We start from the raw sequence: 7260 nt of genomic DNA, 5'->3' as shown, positions 1-7260 counted from the left end.
CCCACAACAAAAATTAAATTTTTGAAAAGAAAAGAGAAAGTAAATAAAAGGTATAGAGGATTTTTTTTTTTAGGGTGAAGGATAAGTTTATGGGCTTAGTTCAATGAGAAGAAAGTTTGAACTAATAGTGGTACTATTGTACCAACAACTAATAGTTGGTTGTGGTACTAACCTCAAAGATGTATGTATAATATATCCAAACATCAAATATGAGCAGTATTTTGTATATTAAACACATCCTAAAAATCAATACCAGCTCCTGTCTGGCAAGTGCAGGTAGCAGGGCTTGATTCCTGGCACCACATGCCCTACTGGCCTAGCCCCCGGGCAGGCCTGGCCAAGGAGACAGGATGTGGTGACACACGCCTGTAAACCAAGAGCTGGGGAGGCTGAAAACTGGAGGATCACAATGAGTCCAAGCTGTATAGTGAGACCCTGTACCAAATACATTAAAAAAAAGTTAAAAATAAAAGAAATACTGTTACCAATGTTTGATTATATGGTGGTTATCTTTTATACATTGCAGATTATCTGCTTATAGAATTTTAGCACTGAACTGCTTGACACTCAGCATTCATTTATTTTAATATTAGGTTAAGTAAAGCCACATAAAAAAGAAGAAAATGAAAAGATTTTCTAAAGCCAAAATTAAATGGTGGTGGGATCTCTCCCACTCTTATTCTCCTCTGTTAGAGCAGATAATCAGACACTGGCACTGGTTTCAAGGAAAGCTGGAAATGATTTGAAAACACATTCACGTTCTTGGAATTTCGTGGACAGTTCAGTGCTGCAGAATAAGAAATGAGCACAGTATATCCTTCTGGATGAAAATGCTTGACAGTAAACTAGAAAGGTGTTACCCAATTATGCTTGTAAAAGAAACCAGTGTAACAAAGGGGGAAATTAGGAGATTGGGAGAATGGAAAAATGCATCATTAAAACTATACATTTGTTCTCATCCTAGTCAAGTGGTTGATTTAGAAACTGGACCAATAATCAATGACACAGTTATACCCACTATATCAGTTATTTTTCAACACTGTAAAAGTGTCTCTGTTTATGTGTCTTCACACATACATGCTTGCGTGCAGTGTTTTAATACACATTTATAATGTGATTTTGTTTAATGGTGTGTTTCTTATTGTGGCAAGGGAGCACCTGCTATCATTGTCATAGTAAATTTCTAAGGTCAAAATACCCATTCTTCTATCTCCATCATCAAATGGTATTACATGGTACTAAATTGTGAAGAAAGATAGAATTCTGCTTTTTAAAAGTCTACCTTGAAATAACTCATCATTTTTCTGAATCAGTGACTGTTCTGTGGCTGCCAGTTTTTCTTTGAAGAAGAGTAAGTTTATTGCAGAATAAAACACTGGAATGTTTCATATTTGGGGATGATAAGTAGGCAAATAAGAGCTTGATCAATAAATTCCCAGATCCGAAAAGCTGTCCATATATGGATCCAATAAGGAGATTCTGGACGTTGAAGAAAAGGTTGAAATTAGGTTTTGAGTTTTCTCCCTGTTTCAGTTGTTGATGAACTAACTTCTCTGTGGGGGCAGGAAGTACGAAAGCATAACTGTGGCAGACACACACCTGTGAGACTCATCCTTTCCAGGATTGCAGGAGAGTGTCTGCTCTGCTTGGGAAATATTTATCTGTTTCTTTGTGTAACTGCGGACTTACTGTGATGTTCTTCTGACATTCGTGAATGTAAGTGAACCACGTCAAGTACAGAAGAAGGCAGGCAGTCGTGAGAGTTGGGATCTTCCTACTTATATTCTTCTTGTTAGCCCACTGAGCAGAAAAAAGTTGAACCCAGGTCTCAAGACTTTAAGAAATGTTGAAGTCGACACTTACAGAAACCCAGGGCTTTGAAAACTATCAAAGATAAAATTGCTCACCCACTAACGTAGCTGGTTTAGCCTCAAGTAAATTTCTAGGAGTTTTTTCATCTTATATTTCTAGATTTTATTGATTATAACAGCTAATATTACCTCATAACACTTGATTTACAAATATCATTGTTGGGGTCAGGGAGATAGCTCAGTAGAATATGCGCTTGCCTTGCAAGTGCAGGGTCCTGAGTTCAATCCCTGGTACCGCAAAAACAAACAAACAAACAAAATGATTGTGATTATCATCTGTATTGTCTTCTAGGTCAAATTGTGAACTATGCTATAAATTTTGTGCAGTCAACATATTTTATGAATGAAAGATACTAATATATCATTTTTTTAGGAAAATGGGTTTCAACATATTAGATCTAAAATTGTAAACACATACACACACGTATATATAAAGTTAATTTTATACTTGAATATATATGATACTATATCAAGAAAAAGAATAGATAACATGTAGATAGAGACATATATACAGATGTATGGATACATATGAAATTAAGAGAAAGTAAATTTGAAACTGGAATGTCTCCTTTCTTCATGGCTTAATTTCAACTTTCGCCTCCATTTCCCTCTCCCAACCCATTCTGCACTAAAACAACAGCTCATGCCTTCCAATTTAAGAAATTAATTTTACCGTGTTATTAACCCGGGTGGGAATAACATCTGTTTGTTGATACTTACCATTTCTAAATCTGCACAAATCCTGCTAAATCTTTTCAATGTCACTGGGAAAGGCTGATCCTCTATGTGATTTTTCCATTATCAGCAAATTAAGATGCCCATTGAGAACTGAATTTCTCGCATAAATCACTTAAATACTATGGGAAGAACAACTCCAACCTCCACACTAATCTCTTTGGGTCTGTGTTGTGTGGACAGTCAATCTCTTGCATGTCTCTGAGGTCCAGACTTTCAAATGGGAAAAACACATTGTTCTTGGTCTCAGTCATGTTAAAATCCAATTAGTTAAAGTCTCACAACCTCATGAGGTTATAATCTTTCACTCTCAAACAAAAATTGAAATCTATGTAAGAAATAAAAACAAAATTATTTTTTAAAAGCTCCATTCCCAGTTTGGATAATTATTTGCCGTGCATTTAAATAAATCCCTGATGCAAGCTGTACAAATAATTTCTAAAGTTTCTAAGACAGCAATTTGCAAGGAATTGAGCTGGTACTAATTTCTCTTTATTTTAAGGAGGCAGAAATTAAGACTACCCCCCCCAAGGGTATAGCAATAATACTGTCTCTAAGAGGTTGAAATTTTCAAGGCTCTGTTCAAAACTTGTTTAAAATGGGATTGCAATATAACTAACAGTTTTGTCACATTCTCACTGGGTGGAAAAGAACAACCATCATCAGAACAAGTCTGTCTGAGAGAATTGAGTAAAAGGTTCCTACCCAAGTAAATCTTCCCCACCTTCGTCTCTCTGCAGTATCTTGCTGTCTCCTTGAATACTGCTCCAGGTGATTTGTGCCTCCGAGTATATTTTACAGGTTCTGGTCCAGTAGAATTGCAAAATGGGTTTTGCCAGGAGCACTTTTTCTCACTTATTTGAACAGAAATTGCAGTCATACATTTCTAACTCATTTATGCTCAAATTATCAACATTCTCGTTTCTGACGACCATACAGATTAGGCTTTCTTTTAACACAGTGTTGACCACCTCATTTATTATGTAAAGAAAAGAGGGTTTAATTGTGCAATGAAATTTTAAATTGTTTATTTTTTCTCTCATAAAGAGTATTTATTAATTTACGAAGCATGTGCTGTTGTTTTCTCTGTATTTTCAGCTCTATTCACTTTTCTTTTAGCATTTCTGACAAAAATTGACGTCGCCCTTAAGGTTTGTGTCAGATATTCCAGCACTTTCAGCATCAGGTACAAATGTTTCACCAAGCCCTGACTTTATATTTCAGTAAGGTAATTCAGCACCTTAAATTTTTTTAGGTCAACTGAATGGATTTGACTGTAAAGTAATTCCAAGTTCTTCCCTTTTCAGTCCGGCCAAAACACTATTATTTCTGGCCTCTGGCAATGTGGCTGCACTTCCAGCATCAGTGTATCAGCATCATGATATCTGTACCATTTCTCCCTGATTCAGGCAAGAGATGATAGAAAGAAAATGGCTCAGAAACATACCTACAAAGACTTACTTCCACTAGCAAGCCCAGCTAATAGTATTCCCTACCTCTCAGCACTCCTTTAAGTTATGAGTTGTGAATGCATCAGTTTATGTAGGAAGTTAGATTGAAAATGAGCCAATCACTTCCAGAGGCCCTGTGTCTGAACACTGCTGCATTGAGGAGGAAGAAATCCTTCCATACATTAGCTGTGCATGTGTGTGTGGCGGGGGGTGAGGGTGGTGTGGTATTTCAGATGCCAATATGTAAGCATGCATTAAATTTTGTAAAATAGATTTTATTGTATTACTGCCACTCATTTATATGTTAAAAGCTGAGGCTCAAGGCATTTAGGTAAGTAGTGTGATTGTAACTTGAACCCAGGAATTCTGACTTCAAAGCAGTTCAGCTCCTGACCCGTTTCATCTGTGTAGGACCTTTAGAGCTCTCAGAGCCAAGATGAGAGCATCGGATGCACTCCACTCATTCATTGCCTTAGCAAGTATTTATCATGCACCTACCATGGCCAAGTATAGTTGTGAAAATAAGAATTAAATGCCAAAGGAAACAGACAAGATTCCTGGGGTTGTTGAGCTCCCTTCCCCCAAGGTCATTGTAGATCTTTCCAACTCTGATTATCTCTCTGATAATACTCCATAAATCCCACCTCCCCTCCACAGGTAATTGAAACAATGTCTCCTTTATGAAGACTCTTTGAGGGGTGTTCCCACTTGTTGACTTTTTCTATTTCAAATAATTACCATCTAGTTTCTATTAAATTCTCATTTAACCAGTGTACCTCAGTCAGATCATCATTATAAAATTTAAACATTATCAGAAGGTGAACACTTCACAGGAAACAGAAATATCTTGCATTCAATTTCAATAATTACTCCTTGGGTACACTTGATAATGGGAGATGCATGGATATTTAACTGTTCTTTGTTCTTTTTTTTCTGTATCAGATTCTTCTATGACTTACTTTAATTTTAGTTTCTGTGGTTAGCTCTGCCTCGTGATTCCTCGTTCAAACTCTACTCACTTCACAAATTGTTAAATGCATTCATTTAGCAAATCTTTGCAAAGTCACTTTTAAGGACTAGTTATCACTGATTTTGATGAACAAACAAAAAGCCCACAAATACTAAAGTAAGTACAGCTCATTAGGAGACAGATAATGGATCAAGAGCAGTGTAAGAATTTATGGACCACGGCGGATATAAATAATTTTCAGAAGCATAATCCTAACAGAAAAGAGAAGGTCTTATGTTTTAAAGAGTATCATGTAAGTGCTGTCCTGAATGATAAACAGAAATTGTCATAGTGAAGAAATAAGGCCAGGAAAATTTTTAAAAAGTATAAACAGAACATGAACACAATTTATATGGCAAAGAAAGGTGTTGGCAGTCATGCGTTTGTGGGTGGTGTAGCTGAGACTGAATTTATATTCTGGGGCATAGTTAATAAATTTTGCAAGATAAATGGAGGACTAGAAGCAAAAGGAAGCTGATCAAAACTATTAAACAGAAAAGGGCAGCAGAATTTCTAGTTTGGAAGACGATGGAAATGATAGTTGTCCTTACTCACGTGACTGAGTTCGTGACATAAACCTAACCTTATTATCCTCCTAACAGAATGCCCAGACACGCTCTTCAGTGGGCACAGGAGTCTCTGGGCTCAGAGCTGCAAACTAGAGACCTCGTTCCAGACTTATGCGGAGGGAGAACAGCTGAGTTTTCTATGCATTCAAACCAGTGTGTTTAGCCACGTGTCCCATGGAATGCAAGAAGAACATAAAGCATCTAAATAGAAGATTCTATTGATTTCCTCATAGAGTATAACTGACATACAGGAATTGGCCTCTGAAAGTGTTCATCTTTAGTAAATCCAAATTCCAATCTGTGAATATACACACCAATATCAGCCAAACACTCACCATGGCAAATACTTCACCTTTTTAATCATCATTTTCTGTGATATTTTACCCAGCTTTTCATCTCCAATTGAATTTTGTCTAACAACCAGTTTCACTGTCTGTTTTCCATATTTATGCTAGATTTTAAGAAAGTAGCTTTTCCTTACGCTCAGCTCTTCTAGAATCAAGCTTAGAAGTGGATGGAATTAGGTTACCAATATTTCACAAAGGGAAAATTCTTGTTTTGGGTTTTCTTTATGCACTAGATGTGCAGTGGGTGGGATGTTTCTTTACAGCAGAGTACCAGGATCAGCTGCCTATATTTGATTCTGGAAAGTCTGAGACATCTGGAGGTGATTTTCATCTAATTAGGACAAATGGGCCTTCACTTAGAAAAGTCCATTTTATTAACATTGACTTTTTAGTTCAGCAGGGTGATAAAGTCCAAGTTAATCTAACATTATTTGGTCTTCCACTTGCTATTATCTCACTATTTTATATTGTTTCCCATGTGTTGCACTCTTAGTCAAGACTCTGTTTTGTTTTAAATATACTAAAGCAGGTTTCAAAAATAAAGTTTAGACCACTCAAGGGATTTATAGCCTCCTATACCTATAAATTTAGTAATGATTTGGCATGAATAGATATAGGGACTCAAATAATATAATGGTGTGTGCTTCTCTTTCTCTCTTGGCTCTGCTTCAGTCTATGTGTTAGATCCTTTCTCAGTCTATTTCTACCCATATGATTGAAAAGACGGCTGCTAAAAGTGACAAGCCAAGATCTACATTGCCTGCCAACCTACATGACTAAAATTCCTGCATTTGAATGCCTATGTATTAAATCTTCTTATAACAGGACTTGCTTCGGATATTTCACTATCTCTACATACTGCTCTACCTGTGTAATGGAGTTGTTTACAGACACAACGTTGGTCTACTTTGTACTGTGCCTCTGTGGCTGGAGATCGTGGGGGTTCGGAGCACAGCCAAGATGGACAGCGAAAGTGGAGCAGTAGTCATTTGCCCAAGGAGTCTAGCAGACTGTAATATTATCTGCAGGCAACTTAATTCCAAGTAGGTCTTCTATTTCTCATAGTATAAGAAACCATCAGCACACATATGAAAATTATTGTTTTCTACACCCAAACAGGATAACACACTATTGTTATGCACTACTGGACTATATTGGATTATTTTGATGAATTCACACACCTACAATATTTGAATGGCAATGGAATACCCATTTCTGACAAAACTAAACAAAAAAAGGGGATATAAACGAAGGACCATTTTGTAGTGAAAAAAAAAA

The sequence above is a fragment of the Octodon degus genome, unplaced genomic scaffold (assembly GCF_000260255.1).
Source record: "Octodon degus isolate 3935 unplaced genomic scaffold, OctDeg1.0 scaffold00136, whole genome shotgun sequence".
Lineage (NCBI taxonomy): Eukaryota > Metazoa > Chordata > Mammalia > Rodentia > Octodontidae > Octodon > Octodon degus.
Note: the sequence above shows the minus strand (reverse complement) of the source record.